Source organism: Bos mutus, chromosome 19 (assembly GCF_027580195.1).
Source record: "Bos mutus isolate GX-2022 chromosome 19, NWIPB_WYAK_1.1, whole genome shotgun sequence".
Taxonomy (NCBI): domain Eukaryota; kingdom Metazoa; phylum Chordata; class Mammalia; order Artiodactyla; family Bovidae; genus Bos; species Bos mutus.
Genome location: NC_091635.1, coordinates 34,544,528 through 34,558,073, shown reverse-complemented (window position 1 = coordinate 34,558,073; position 13,546 = coordinate 34,544,528). Strand labels below are relative to the sequence as shown.

The 13,546-nt window shown below is 53.3% G+C and overlaps 1 protein-coding gene across 2 annotated transcripts in view; it reads left to right on the top strand.

Moving 5' to 3' along the window:
* The first annotated feature begins 3,451 nt into the window (after positions 1-3,451).
* Positions 3,452-13,546, top strand: part of SCN4A (sodium voltage-gated channel alpha subunit 4) — a 53,398-nt gene continuing 43,303 nt past the window's right edge. Inside the window, exon 1 of one of the 2 annotated variants that reach the window (XM_070390076.1) lies at positions 3,452-3,738. The gene's annotated coding sequence lies outside the window, so the exon portion shown is untranslated. The remainder of the gene's footprint in view (positions 3,739-13,546) is intronic. The other variant, XM_005911094.3, reaches the window with a different exon arrangement.

The window sequence follows — 13,546 nt, the reverse complement described above, 5'->3', positions numbered from 1 at the left end:
TGCCTGGAGAATCCCCATGGACAGAGGAGCCTGGAGGGCTACAGTCCATGGGGTCGCAGAGTCGGACATGACTGAAGTGACTTAGCACACACACAGCACGCATACATAGATCACATCGGTGGGGTTGGGATGCTGTGTGCTGGGGACACAGTTTCAAGGTCTCACCCCACCAGAAGACAGCTATGATATGGAGTCCAGAAGCCTCCCCTTCTGGGCTCCCTGGAATTGGGGTGCCCCCAACCATGGGGGAGCACTTGCCAAACTCCCAGGAAGTCACCCTTGACTGAATGATTCAGGGAAGAAATTGACTTCTCAGGCCAAGGGACGGGAGATGGGACAGGATGTGCCGGGGCCAATTCCTGTGGGTGAGGATGAGATTTCCTGAAAGGGGATTCTAGTGTGCAGAATTCTTTGGCTTGTGGGCAACTGAAATTCAACCTAAACCAGTTTAAATAAAAGGAACATTTTGGGGCTCATGTGATACAGGACAGTGATGGAGTTGGTTCATAGTGTAACTGACTCAGGTGTCTTCAGGTTCCTCTAATCCACCCTCTTTGTCCCCCCCATCTGTATGGTGTCCCCCCCTTCCTATAAATAGACTCTTTCACTTCTGACAGACATACCCTGGGCACCTTCAGAGGTGCTTCAGTTACTCTAGACAAACTTAGAGAATCCCAGGGAGAGAGAGAAGAGCTTTCTTTTGTATTGATACATATAAATCCCCAGGAAGGACTATCACTGGCTCTTGCTGTTGTTCACTCAGCTGTGTCCGACTCTTTGCGATCCCATGGACTGCAGCACGCCAGGCTTCCCTGTCCTTCACCATCTCCCAGAGCTTGCTCACCACCATTGAGTCGGTGATGCCATCCAACCATCTTGTTCTCTGTTATCTCCTTTTCCTCCTGCCCTCAACCTGTCTTAGCATCAGGGTCTTTTCCAATGAGTCAGCTCTTCTCATCAGGTGGCCAAAGTACTGGAGCTTCAGCTTCAGCATCAGTCCTTTCAATGAATATTCAGGGTTGATTTCCTTTAGGATTGACTGGTTTGATCTCCTTGCAGTCCAAAGGACTGTCAAGAGTCTTCTCCAACACTACAGTTCGAAAACATCAATTCTTCGGCGCTCAGCCTTCTTTACGGTCCAACTCACACATCCCTACATGACTACTGGAAAAACCATAGCTTTAACTATATGGACCTTTGATTGACCCTATCGAGTCACATATCCAGCTTTTGGACCAACCACTGTGGCCAAGAGGATTGGCCAGCCCTAGGTGACAATGTCCATCTCTGTGGCCAGGGCAAGGTGGCTGTCCTGTAATCAGCAGCTCAGCCAGAATCACATATTTGGAGTAGGGAAGGAGCAGTTCCCCAAAGAAAGGAAGAATATTGTTATCAATAGAGAGGTATGCATTCCCCTAGGGCTGTGGAAAAAAGTCATATTTAACACACAGCTTTTGTTTTCCCATGAGCCCCATCCCTAATCCAAATGGAACCTTGTGCAAATCAGAAAAATTAGCCCCTTCCTCGAGATGTTTTGCCACCATCTGCTAGAAAACTGTCATCTTAAATATTCTAATCTATAATGACTATAGATGTGATTGGTTCCCAGAATTGTGCAGTGCACAACCCATACAACCGAATGCATACAACCCTGCCGCCTTATGTACTATAATTCCCTTAATAACTTCAATTCCTCGTTAAAGAAAGTCTGACTCCATAGAGCTTTGGGCAGTGGCAAGGCAGAGACCTAAAGGGCAGAGCCATAATTGGGAATGACAGCTGCCTCCCACCACCTCCCCTTCAGTGCCCACGGACAGGGAGCAGTGTGCTATCAAGGGAACACTGACCAGGAATTCCAGATGGTGGCCAGCAGCAAAGCAAATTGGAGCTGCATCAGGACTGGGAGTGATGAGAGAAACCCCTGAGGAGCAGTTTCAGGGAGACAACTTGCGAAGGATGTGAGATAAATCTCATGTTTTCTCTGAATGCCAGAAGAAGCAAAGAAGAAGTCGGGACCAGCAGACGCTGGACTACATTAGCAATACAACCACATGGAAAATGGTTGTTAGGTCAGTGAGCAAAGCAGGATAAAGAACCTTGCAGTGAAAACACCAAGACTTCCACCCTCTGAGGGTGTGAATGACTCACTGGGAGGAGATGTTCGAAGTCTGGGCAGAGCAGGAAGTTCTCAGACCACAGCCAGGCCTGGCCCCCAGGGAGGGGCTGGACTATGCTGAAGCTGGAACCACGGAGAGCCCCTGGGAGGAGAGGCGCCATGGGGCCAGCCCCCTAGACCGAGGGTGACAGCTCCCCAGGCTTCCCTATGCCCCTTGCAAAGGTCACTCTGGCCTGGTCTCAGCTTAGACAGAGCTCTGGCTGCCAGAAAAGTCAGTGGGAGTGAGGGGTATGGGAGAATGGGGGACGTTTTGGGGGACAGTTACTCTGGATTCACTCAGAGATTCTCTTGTTTGCCCCCGGGGCAGGAGCTAATGAGCAACAAGAAATGGGTCATTTCTAGACACCTCCACTAGAGGTCACCACAGCCCCAGAGTGGAAGTGGGGGAGGGGGGCTAAACTACCCTCGTCCCTCCCCTCCCCAACTTCCGAGGGACAGATGTCTAGTCAGTGGGGTGGGGGAGTGTTGGTAGAGACATGACCCTCAAGACTGCTGTGTGGCCCAGCTAAACAGCTGTGTTGGGGGGAGGAGTTCATGGGCGTGAGATGTGGGTGTGGGCATACAGACAGACATACACTTGATAAAAACCTAGTGACCAGGGACTTGCCTGGTGGCCCAGGGGCAAAATGCTCTGCACATTGGGAAATGCAAGGCGCCCAGGTTCGATCCCTGGCCAGGAAACTAGACCCCACATGCCACAGCTGAGATCCTGTGCAATCAAATAAATAAAGTCAATATTTTTTAAAAAATATAATGACCATAGGTACATATAGGTGGCCCTATGTACATGGGAATGGAAGCATGTTATGTGGGCACAGACAAACACCCGGATATAAATAACATGCCTGAAATGCCCAAATGCATGGGCATGACAGTGGTGTGTGTACACACTTGATACAACTGTAGTGTCTGGGATATGCAACATCTGTGCTCACCTGGGCAGGAGAGTGCATGTGGCTGCATGCGTGTAATAATACACATTTGTGCACAAGCCTGCTGTGAGTGTGGGAGCATGTCTATGTGAGTAGCAGGTATGCATTTGAATAAGTGTGACACGCAGTGCAAGCATTTGTGACTGTGTGAAGGGTATAGTTTACATGTCCGGCTGAGCATGTATGAGTGTGACAGCGGGCAGCGGGGAACGCAGCCGTGAGTGTGTAGAGTGTGCCAGCCAGTGTGTGCCCTGGGAGTGCTTCTGGGAACGAGTGTGAAAGGAGAGTCCTGTGTGAGAATGAGCCTGTGGCCTCAGACGCATGCCCCAGTGGGCGTGTGTGCGTGCGTGTGTGTGAGAGAGAGTGGACGAACGTGTTGAGTGTGTCACGCTCCGGGTCAGCGGCCCCCCAGCCCAGGCAGTCCCAAGCCGAGCCCCGGGCACCCGTGAGGCAAGCGCGGCCCAGGCTCCCACCTGAAGATTGGCCGGGTCCTCAGGTTTCACTCATGACCCTGTGACATCAGCGGCAGCAGCTGTCCCCGCCGGCCGGCCCCCCGGCCAAGTCCCCCAGAGTCCCAGCCCCAGCCCGAGGTGGGCACGCCGCTCCAGGCTCGTCTGCTCCCGTCCAACAGTGAGTACCGCGCCCCCGCCCTGAGCCCCGCTGGGCCGGGCACCCCGAGGGCAGGCCACCCCAGGGGCCTGGAGCCCTGGCCCCCAGCCCAGCCTGGCTCCGAGGAAGTCACCACTTTGCTCCGGGCACCACTGTCCTCCTGCCCACGCCGGGCCCCGCTCCGCGGCCACCCTGCCTGAGGTCCTTGTGCCATGACCCTGGCCGGATCCCTGTGCTTGCCTCTCCCCGTCGGCCTGTGCCCCTGTCTGGCCAGCCGGCCCTGCCCTCAGCCAGGGTCGTCGTCCTGATCACAGACGGCCCAGGCGCTAAGGCTCGGCTCTGGACGGGATGACCCAAGGGACAGAGACAGGACTGCGTTTCTCAGGGGAGGAGGGTGGAGGGCCCAGAGCAGTGACTCGGCTCGGCCTGATCGCAGTGGCCCAGAAGGCAGGGCTGGCGGCGGGGAGGAGAGCGGGAGGCCGGCTGGGGGGTGGCGGCGGCTCCTTTGCTCTGCTGGAACAGGAATCTGCGAGATGCCAGCAGAGGACACATCTCGGGCTGAGAGGCCGGCCAGGCTCTGCCCACTGCCCCTGCCTCTCCCTGCCCAGGGGCACACTGGGGCTCCTCTCCTGGAGAAACCGAGGAGGAGGTGGGCAGAGGAGCAGCTCCTCTTAGTGGAGGGGGTGTGGGGACAGGGAGCCAGAAAGTCCAGGGTGAGGGCATCCCACATGGGGCCGCCGCACTGAAGGGTCTCTGGGGGACTCAGAAGGAGACTAGAGCTGGGGTGAGGGGGCTGGAGGTCGGGGGGGCAGGGGTGTGGTGCCAGGGCAGAGCACAGCCCCCCGCCTTCGCTGGCAGAGCTGGGCACCCAGGACCCTGGGAGGGAGCGTGGGCAGGGGCTGGCCGAGAAGGCCTGACGGTCTGAGCAGAGATGGGAGAAGGTGTTTTTGGAAGCTCATGGAGCTGAAGGGAGGTTTGTTTTGTGTGTGTTGGAGGAGTTTGCTCAAAAGATTGAAGATGCCGCATCTAGAAGGCCTGGGGAGGGGGGTGGGATGGGAGGCTTCCAAGAATGTACTGGTAGGGGCAGGGGGGCCTGAGCCCCTTCCCACTGCGCCCCGTTAAGTACTGTGTCCCAATGCCCCTCACCCTGCTCAGGGCATGGGGTCAGGGTAGGGGGCCAGGTCCTGATGAGAGCTTGTGACACCCCCCTGTGGGGAGATGGCTTTCCAGGTGGAGACTAGACAGGTCCGCCTCCGATTTATACTGCCCGCTGCAGGCGTCTGCCCCAGAGCCCAGGAAGGCTAGAGCCCAGGGGAGCCTTGACATGATGTAATTGTTGCTCAGTCTTGTCCGACTCTTTGCGACCACATGGACTGTAGCCCACCAGGTTCCTCTGTCCATGGGATTCTCCAGGCAAGAATACTAGAATAGGTGGCGACGCCTTCCTCCAGGGGCTCTTCCCAACCCAGGGATCAAACCTGCGTCTCCTCTATCTCCTACATCGGAGGCAGGTACTTTACCGCTGAGCCACCTGGGAAGGCTTGAAGGCCATTTAATTCGGCCCCTAAAGATGAGCCAGCTCGGGGAGGGCAGCTAGAGACCAGTTTCCGTGTCTGTCTAGTCTGGAGAGGGGAGGAGGCTGACAGAAGTTGGGGCGGAACCAGAGGTGAGCGTTGTTGTCTCTCGTCTGCGGTGGCAGTGACTGAACCCAGGTGTGCAGAGCTGGGGTTGGGGGCAGGTGTCAGAGGGCTGGTTCTCCCAGAACCCTCCAGCTTCTTCCAGGGACATCCCTAGTCCCCTGCTCATGGCCAGTGGTGTGGATGATTATAGCCACTGCACTAGGATTTGGAGCCACGCTCCCTGTGTGGGATGATGCAGAGGCCCAGACATAACCCAAGGCCCACCCCCATCTTCATGCCTGGCAGCTCTCAGGGGATGGGAGGGGTTTACGGAAGGTACTTAAGGGTCCTTCCTAGGTGGTCCCATCCCTGCCTGGCTTCCTTGTCATTTTTGCATCGGGACCCGCATAGGGTGGAGGCTCAGGACTCAGGGTCGCCTGCAGCTCTAGACTGGCCTGAGTGTCAAAGTCTGCCAAGCCAGCTTCCCTGCCCTGACCCACCCAGGCCCAAAGGAGGAGAAGCCCTGAAGCTGATGCTGAAGGCATTGAACTCCTGGCCAGATGCTGGAGGTGATCCTGACAAAGTCCCTGCCTTTGGGGGCAACTCTGTCCACCAGAACAGAGAAAAGCGTGGGTGATGGCAGGAAGGGGCAGGTTTAGAGAAGGCTCCCAGGGGAGGCAAGGCAGAGAGGAGAGAAGGGATTGGACCCTCCAGACCAGAGTGGGAAGGCTCACTCTCTCCAGGTGATAGGAGAGATGCACAGAAGGGACATGAAAGATCTGAGCCCAGGGGCCTCAGGGAGCAGGTAGAGAGAAGGCGGGGGAGGAGGAGGGAGCGTCAGCAGCCCCAGTCCACATTACACAGACCTCTGTCCCTCGAGTCCTCTTAGAGGGAAGGCTCAGGTTCAGAGGGCCCTGTCACTTACCTGGGACACACGGCTTGTGAGGGGCCAGGGTTCTGTCCACAGTAGCCACGGCCCCTACTCCCTGGGGCAGAGCTCTCCCCCGAGACCCTGGGGGCAGTGGGTCCCCGGTTGCATCCCTAGGGGTCCCCAACTCTGCGGAGGCAGGAACAGGCCCGGACTCCCCACGGTGCCATTGGAAGGCGTTCATGGGGCTGGGGAATCCCAGGGTCTCTCCGCCTCCACCACCCCAGCCCCAGGCCTTTCATGTACTCTGGCCCCCATTCTGCCTCGTCAGCACAGCTATTTTTATTCCCTGCAGTTTTCAGTCAACAGCCCTTGTGTGTGTGTGTGGCGGGAGGGGCGGCAGGGCATGGGACAGCCAGAGGAGTGGGAGGGGCTCAAGGAGCCCACTGGGCAGTGGGGATGGCAGGGGAGCCGTGGTGCCCCTCAAAGGGCAGGCTGCCCCCTGCCCCCTGCAGGCCTCCCTGCCCTCTGCTGGGAGGCCTAGCAGAAATGCACAGTGCAAAACCCACAAGAGTCACCAGACCCCGCTCTGTTTTTGAACTGGTTTGTGAAACCAGGTGCCAGCCCCTCCTCCACCCCCCCAGGGGCTAGAAGGTCATGGCCCAGTTTAGACACTGGGGTGATGATATACCTTAGTGGTTCAGAGCCAGGGTCTCTTCCGAGAGCCCCAGGGGTCAGGTTTCCAGCCCCAATTTACTACATAAATAACACCTGGCAACTTCCTTATCCTCTCTGTGCCTCCGTTTCCTCATCTGCCAAATGGAATAATAACAATAGGATCATGTCAGGATTACATGAGCTCACTGCATGTGAAATGCCCAGCATAGTGCTTGGCAAGTATATAAGTGTTAACCAGGAATTCATAATTGCGCTTGTTATCAGGTTATGACTCTGAAATAAATGTCTCGTTGTTGGAGGGCTGGGAGTAACAGAAGGGGAGAAGAAGCTATAAGTTGGGGGTGCCTGGTAGGAAGCATTAGACCCCGTCCAGCTCTGGGTACCCTACATACCTGGGAGGAGGTGGGTTTTTTCCTACCAAGAGAGGCTTTTATCATACCGACAGCAGAGCTCCCCTGATGAGAGTATGTGGTTTACAGGTATTGCCTTAAGCGCTGTGAGAGTAAAGGACAAAGCCGAGCTTCCCCCTACCCCAGCCTCCCATTTTAGTAAGAGCTGCAGGTGACTCTTATCTTTTTTGAGGCTTGTTAAGTTCTTGATTGGCCTAATTTGGGAGAAGGATCTTCCACAGGGTCACTGGTGAGAAAACATCCCTGGAGCAGTTTCTGGGGTTGAACCAAATTCTCTGAGTGGCGAAGCCAAGCTGATAAAGGGGCGGGACACCCCTTGGGGGTTTAGGTTATAGGCTCAGGTTCTGCGGGCTGCTCTTCCAAGCTCCTCATCCAATTCCCTGAGCCCAGCAGGGACCTAGAGCCCATGTGTGGGGTGAAAAGGGTCAAAGCCCATGCTACCCAGATGGTTAGGGGTTGATGGAGGGAAGCGGGGCCAGATTGGCCCTGGAACTCTCCAGGCTCAGAATCAGTTTCGAACCATCCTCTTCTCACCCTCTGGGTAGACCTAAGGCAGGAAAAAGGCCTGGCAGCCATGGTCTGGGAGTGCGGAGAGTGCGTGGCAGAGAGAAGAACAGAGGCTGGCAGCTCCAGGGGCTGACCTAGGTGGGAGCCTGCAGGGTGAGGGGAGGCAGCCCTGTGTGCAGGGGTGAGTCTGCCTGAGGATGGGCAAGGTGACTGTGGATATGTGTGTAGATGAGGCTGTGCACACACAATTTGGAGGGGGACCATCCATGGAGCCCCCATCACCATACTTGGGAGCACCTTTGAGAGAGCTAGCAGAGGGCAGGAAGCCCCAGGCTTGGATGGAACTAATTAGCCTCCCCACCCCTTGGAGCAGCTGGGAAATGACTCATAGAAGCAACGAGGGAGTGAGCAAGTGTGTGTGTGTGTGTGTGTGTGTGTGTGTGTGTTGGGTGTGTTGGGTGTGTTTGTGTAGGAGCAAGCTGGCTGCTGAGGAAGTTGGGAGGGTATTTTAGAGTTGATTGGTGCAAATGAAAAACCAGACCTTGACAAAGGCTCTTTACCAAACTACAGGTGGGGGCCCTTAATCCCCACCACTCCCAACTCCCAACTCGAGGCCCCGGGAAGCCTGAGCCTGGGGCCTGCCAGGGCTTGCCAGACACCCACCCGAGCCCACGCCTTTCAGGGGCTTGGCCCGAGGACTCTGGTCTGTCCTTTGAAGAGGACAGACAGGTGAGGCTTAGGCCAGCCCAGGGGGAAACTGGAGGGGACTGCAACCTGGGCATGCCCCAGGCTGGGGGAGGGCAGCCGGCTGAGCACCATCCCCCACTGGGCGAGCCAGAGGGACGCTGTGTTTGTGGTAGCAGGCACGTGGATTTGGCCCCTCCGAGAGCCACATTCGAATCCTGGCTGCACCACTCAGTCGCTGGGATGATGAATGCGAAGCACTTGAAACAGGGCCTGGCATGCGTTAAACACCAAATGAACATACGGATGGCTGCTCTCGATCAAGAAATAATTCTCAGTGCTAGATTTCTAATTTTAAAAAATAGATATACAACAAGCAACAAAGCTTTACTGTCTAGCACAGGGAACTATAGTCAATATCTTGTAAAAACCTATAACGGAAAATAATCTGGGAAATGATAGGTGTATATTATAACTGAATCACCCTGCTGGGCATCTGAAACACTAAGTCAACTATACTTCAGTGAAATATATTGGGCCTCCATCTCTCAGGCCCACACATGTCAGGATGACAGGTGAATGTACTGAGGTTTGAGGGTCAGAGGAACCAACCCACTCCCACTCCTAATAGAATCTTCCCCGAGCTGATGCTGATGAGGCCTGGAATTTACACCTTGAGATAAGATCAATTCCTTTGATTTAAGGCTCAGTCATAGGAGAGGAGGGGCTTCCCTCATATACAGGAGACCCTGGTTTGATTCCTGGGTTGGGAAGATCCGCTGGAGAAGGGATAGGCTACCCACTGCAGTATTCTTGGGCTTCCCTTTTGGCTCAGCTAGTAAAGAACCCGCCTGCAATGCTGGAGCCCTGGGTTTGATCCCTGGGTTGGGAAGGTCCCCTGGAGAAGGGAAAGACGACCCTCTCCAGAATTTGGCCTGGAGAATTCCATGGACTTCATGGGGTCGCAAAGAGTCAGACACAATTGAGCGACTTTCACTTCACTTGGGAGGGAAAACCCATTCCTGGGAACCCATCTCGAGGCAAACAGTAAGTGGAAAATAAATGTGGCCACACTACGATCATTCTTTCCCCATAGGCAGGACAAATCATCAGGCTGGTTAAATCAAAGGGAGGCTTATTTCAACCCAGTGAGCCCCAACTGGAAAGTGTCATCAGCGTTAGCTCACTCCTTGTCCAGGGTAATCCCTCCCCATCCCCCCACCGTGTGACCCTGAAGGTTTCCAGAACTCTCATAGCTCCTGAGTATCCAGAGGTTTCTGCATTAGGCTCCAGGCTGCCCTCTAAGACCTCTTGGAGCAGATTTCCTCCACAGAGGGTGTCAGACCAGAGGGGAGGGCCATCTGGAGTGACTTCCTCCAGGCCCCTGGCCTGCCAAGGCTGAGGCTCTAAGTGCTGGCAGAGAAACAACACAGCTACCCCCTTCCCATCCCTACCCCCAGCCTGCCCCAGCTGAGAAAAAGCTATGATTTGAGATTTACAACTAGGGGGACGGGAAGTAGGGATCCATTTTGCATTCTTGGTGCTGGGCCACAGCAGAAATGCAGGAATTTGGGAAGTAGGCCACCAGGATGCCCGGTGCTGTCTTTGGCCAGGACAGAGAAAGTTTGATCTGTTTCAGCCTCCCAGAAAGTCCTGAGTCTGAGCCCTCACTGCAGGTGAAGCTTGAGGACTGGCTGCAGCTCTGGGTAATTTTGGAGAAGGCAATGGCAACCCACTGCAATACTCTTGCCTGGAAAATCCCATGGGCGGAGGAGCCTGGTAGGCTACAGTCCACGGGTTGTGAAGAGTCGGACACGACTTAGCGACTTCACTTTCACTTTTCACTTTCATGCCTTGGAGAAGAAAATGGCAACCCACTCCAGTGTTCTTGCCTGGAGAATCCCAGGGACGGGGGAGCCTGGTGGGCTGCCATCTATGGGGTCGCACAGAGTTGGATACGACTGAAGTGACTTAGCAGCAGCAACAGCAGCAGCTGGGTAATTTTGCTCTCAATCCAGAGAGAAACAGCCTGAGCCTGGACTGCGGCTTTACTAGAGATGAAGGGCATGTTTGGTTGGCAAGAAAGATGGTGACTGAGCAAGGCCAGCAAGTCATCCACCATCTCTGCATCCTGGGAAATGTGCCCTAGAGTGAACGGGAAGGCTGTGAGGGGCAGGTCTCATCCATTCTCAGTCTTCCAGAGGTTTCCCACAGCAACTGTTACCAAGCTGGCAGGGCATGGCTGAGGCTCCTTGAGGGGTTTCAGGCCAATTCAGTGCATCGAGGTGGTTTGAAGGACCCTCAATGGAAGCTTGGTGTCCCAAGAGAGAAGGTTCTAGAATCATATAGTGGCAGGAAGTGGGGATGTCTGTCATGAATTTTGTTTGGCCAGTAATTTGGGACAATTAGGATCATAGGCACTCAACTGTGAGGGATTGGTCTTGAACTGAGTGGGGAGAATCAAGATTTTACAGAAGATTGCAGGTCAAGAGGTGCAATGAATGAGGGGCACTTAAGTGGAGGTAGATGGAAAATCCTACACCGAATTTGGGCTTCCCAGGTGGCTGAGTGGTAAAGAATCCTCCTGCCAATGCAGGAGACATGGGTTCAATCCCTGGGTCAGGAAGATCGCTTGGAGAAGGAAATTGCAACCCATTCCAGTATTCTTGCCTGGGAAATCGCATGGACAGACGAGCCTGGTGGCCCTACAGTCCATGGGGTCACAAAAGAGTCGGATGTGACTTAGTGACTGAATAACACCACCTGAATTTATATTAACCTTACATCCTGAAACTCTGCTATAATCATTGTTAGTTCCAAGAGGGGTTTGTTTGTTTGTTTTTGGCCGATTCTTTTGGGTTTTGTACAAAGACAATCATGTCATCTGTTAACAAAGACAATTTTATTTCTTCCTTCCTGATCAGTGTAACTTTCATTTCCTTTTCTTGTCTTATTGCATTAGCTAGAACTTCAGTATGATATTGAAAAGGAGTGGAGAGAGGTGACATCCTTGCTTTGTTCCTGATCTTAGTAGGAAAAGTTCCAGTTTCTCACCATTAAGTACTATGTCAGCTGTAGGATTTTTTAGGAAAATGTTCTCTATCAGGTTGAGGAAGTTCTCTTCTATTCCTAGTTTGCTGAAAGCATTTATCATGAATGGGTGTTGGATTTTGTCAAATTCATTTTCTATATTCATTGATATGACCATCAGATCAGATCAGTCGCCCAGTCATGTCCGACTCTTTGCGACCCCATGAATCGCAGCACGCCAGGCCTCCCTGTCCATCAGCAACTCCCAGAGTTCACTCAGACTCACTCACGTCCATCGAGTCAGTGATGCCATCCAGCCATCTCATCCTCCGTCGTCCCCCTCTCCTCTTGCCCCCAATCCCTCCCAGCATCAGAGTCTTTTCCAATGAGTCAACTCTTCGCATGAGGTGGCTAAAGTACTGGAGTTTCAGCTTTAGCATCATTCCTTTCAAAGAAATCCCAGGGCTGATCTCCTTCAGAATGGACTGGTTGGATCTCCTTGCAGTCCAAGGGACTCTCAAGAGTCTTCTCCAACCACCACAGTTCAAAAGCATCAATTTTTCGGCGCTCAGCCTTCTTCACAGTCCAACTCTCACATCCGTACATGACCACAGGAAAAACCATAGCCTTGACTAGACGGACCTTTGTTGGCAAAGTAAAGGATTTTTATTCAGCCTGTTGATATGACAGATTAACATTAATTGATTTTCGGAACTTTCCTGTGCTAATTTTCTTAGACACTGTGCTCCCAATGCAGGCAGCCCAGTTCCATCCCTGGTCAGGGAACTAGAACCCACATGCCACAACTAAAAAAAAAAAAAAGATCTGGCATTCTGCAACTAAAACCCAGCAGAGCCAAATGAATAAATAATTATAAAAATTAACTGATTTTCTAGTGTTGAATCTGTGCTGCATACCTGGGGTAAATCCCCTTTGGTTGTAGAGTATAGTCCTTTTTATATGCTGTTGGATTTGATTTGCTAATATTTTGTTGAGCTCCACTTGGATTTAAAAGAGAAAAGTCAGTTGCATAATTACAGGATGGTGAAACTCTGATATGGCCACAGTTCATGATGAAAACTCCGGGGGTGTCTGTAAACTCCCCTTGTAGGTGGGCTGCTGCAAATGTAAATGCCATCTTGGGATGAATGAACACAATGGGTGGCCAGGCCAAGGAGAAAAGGCCTGTCTCTTTGCGGTCAGACTATATCTGGAATTGGGTGTTCCGATCTGGCAGCCCCACAGAGGGAGACAATGCCGGGCTGGACCCGCCCCAGAGAAGAGCTGCCTCACCCTCCAGCGTCCTCCCCCTCGGCTCCCTGCCCAGGGACAGCTGGCCCTAACCTGGCTCCCTGACTCCGGACCCTTCCTTTCACACCCCTTGCCTCCAGATTTCCAAAACTTTAACTCCGACTTCCGCCGAAACTTCCGTTTTGACACAGTTTCCGACGGAGCTTCTCACTTCCTAACTGAGTTCTGGTGCCCACGGAACAGGGTTTTAGTCTTGGCTGAGCCTTTCATTTATCATTCTCTAAAATTATCTTATTTGCTTCCCTATTTATTATCTGCCTTCTCCCTCGGGAATGCAAGCTCAGTGAGGACAGGGACTTCGCCACTCCTGTATCCCTGACTCCCCAAACAGAGCCCCACATAGAGTGGATGCTTAGGAAATGTTTGTTAAAGGAATAAATGTGTGGTCTGGGGAGTAGGGAGTTACTGCTCCTTTCAACGCCTGTTTCCCCATCTGCAGAATAAGGGAGTTGGACTCCATGTTTCTGGTCCTTGCAAATCTAACATTCTTAAATTCAGTGGTGGGGGTGGGGGGAGAGTGGAGGGGAGGGGCACTGCCTGATGGTCCAGTGGCTAAGACTCCACACTCCCAATGCAGGGGACACAGGTTCGATCCCTGGTCAGGGAACTAGATCCCACATGCTGCAACTAAAGCAGCAACAAAGATCAGAGAGGCCGAGTGCTGCAACTAAGACCTGGCACAGCCAAAAAAAAAAATTAAAATAAATATTAAAAATTTTCCC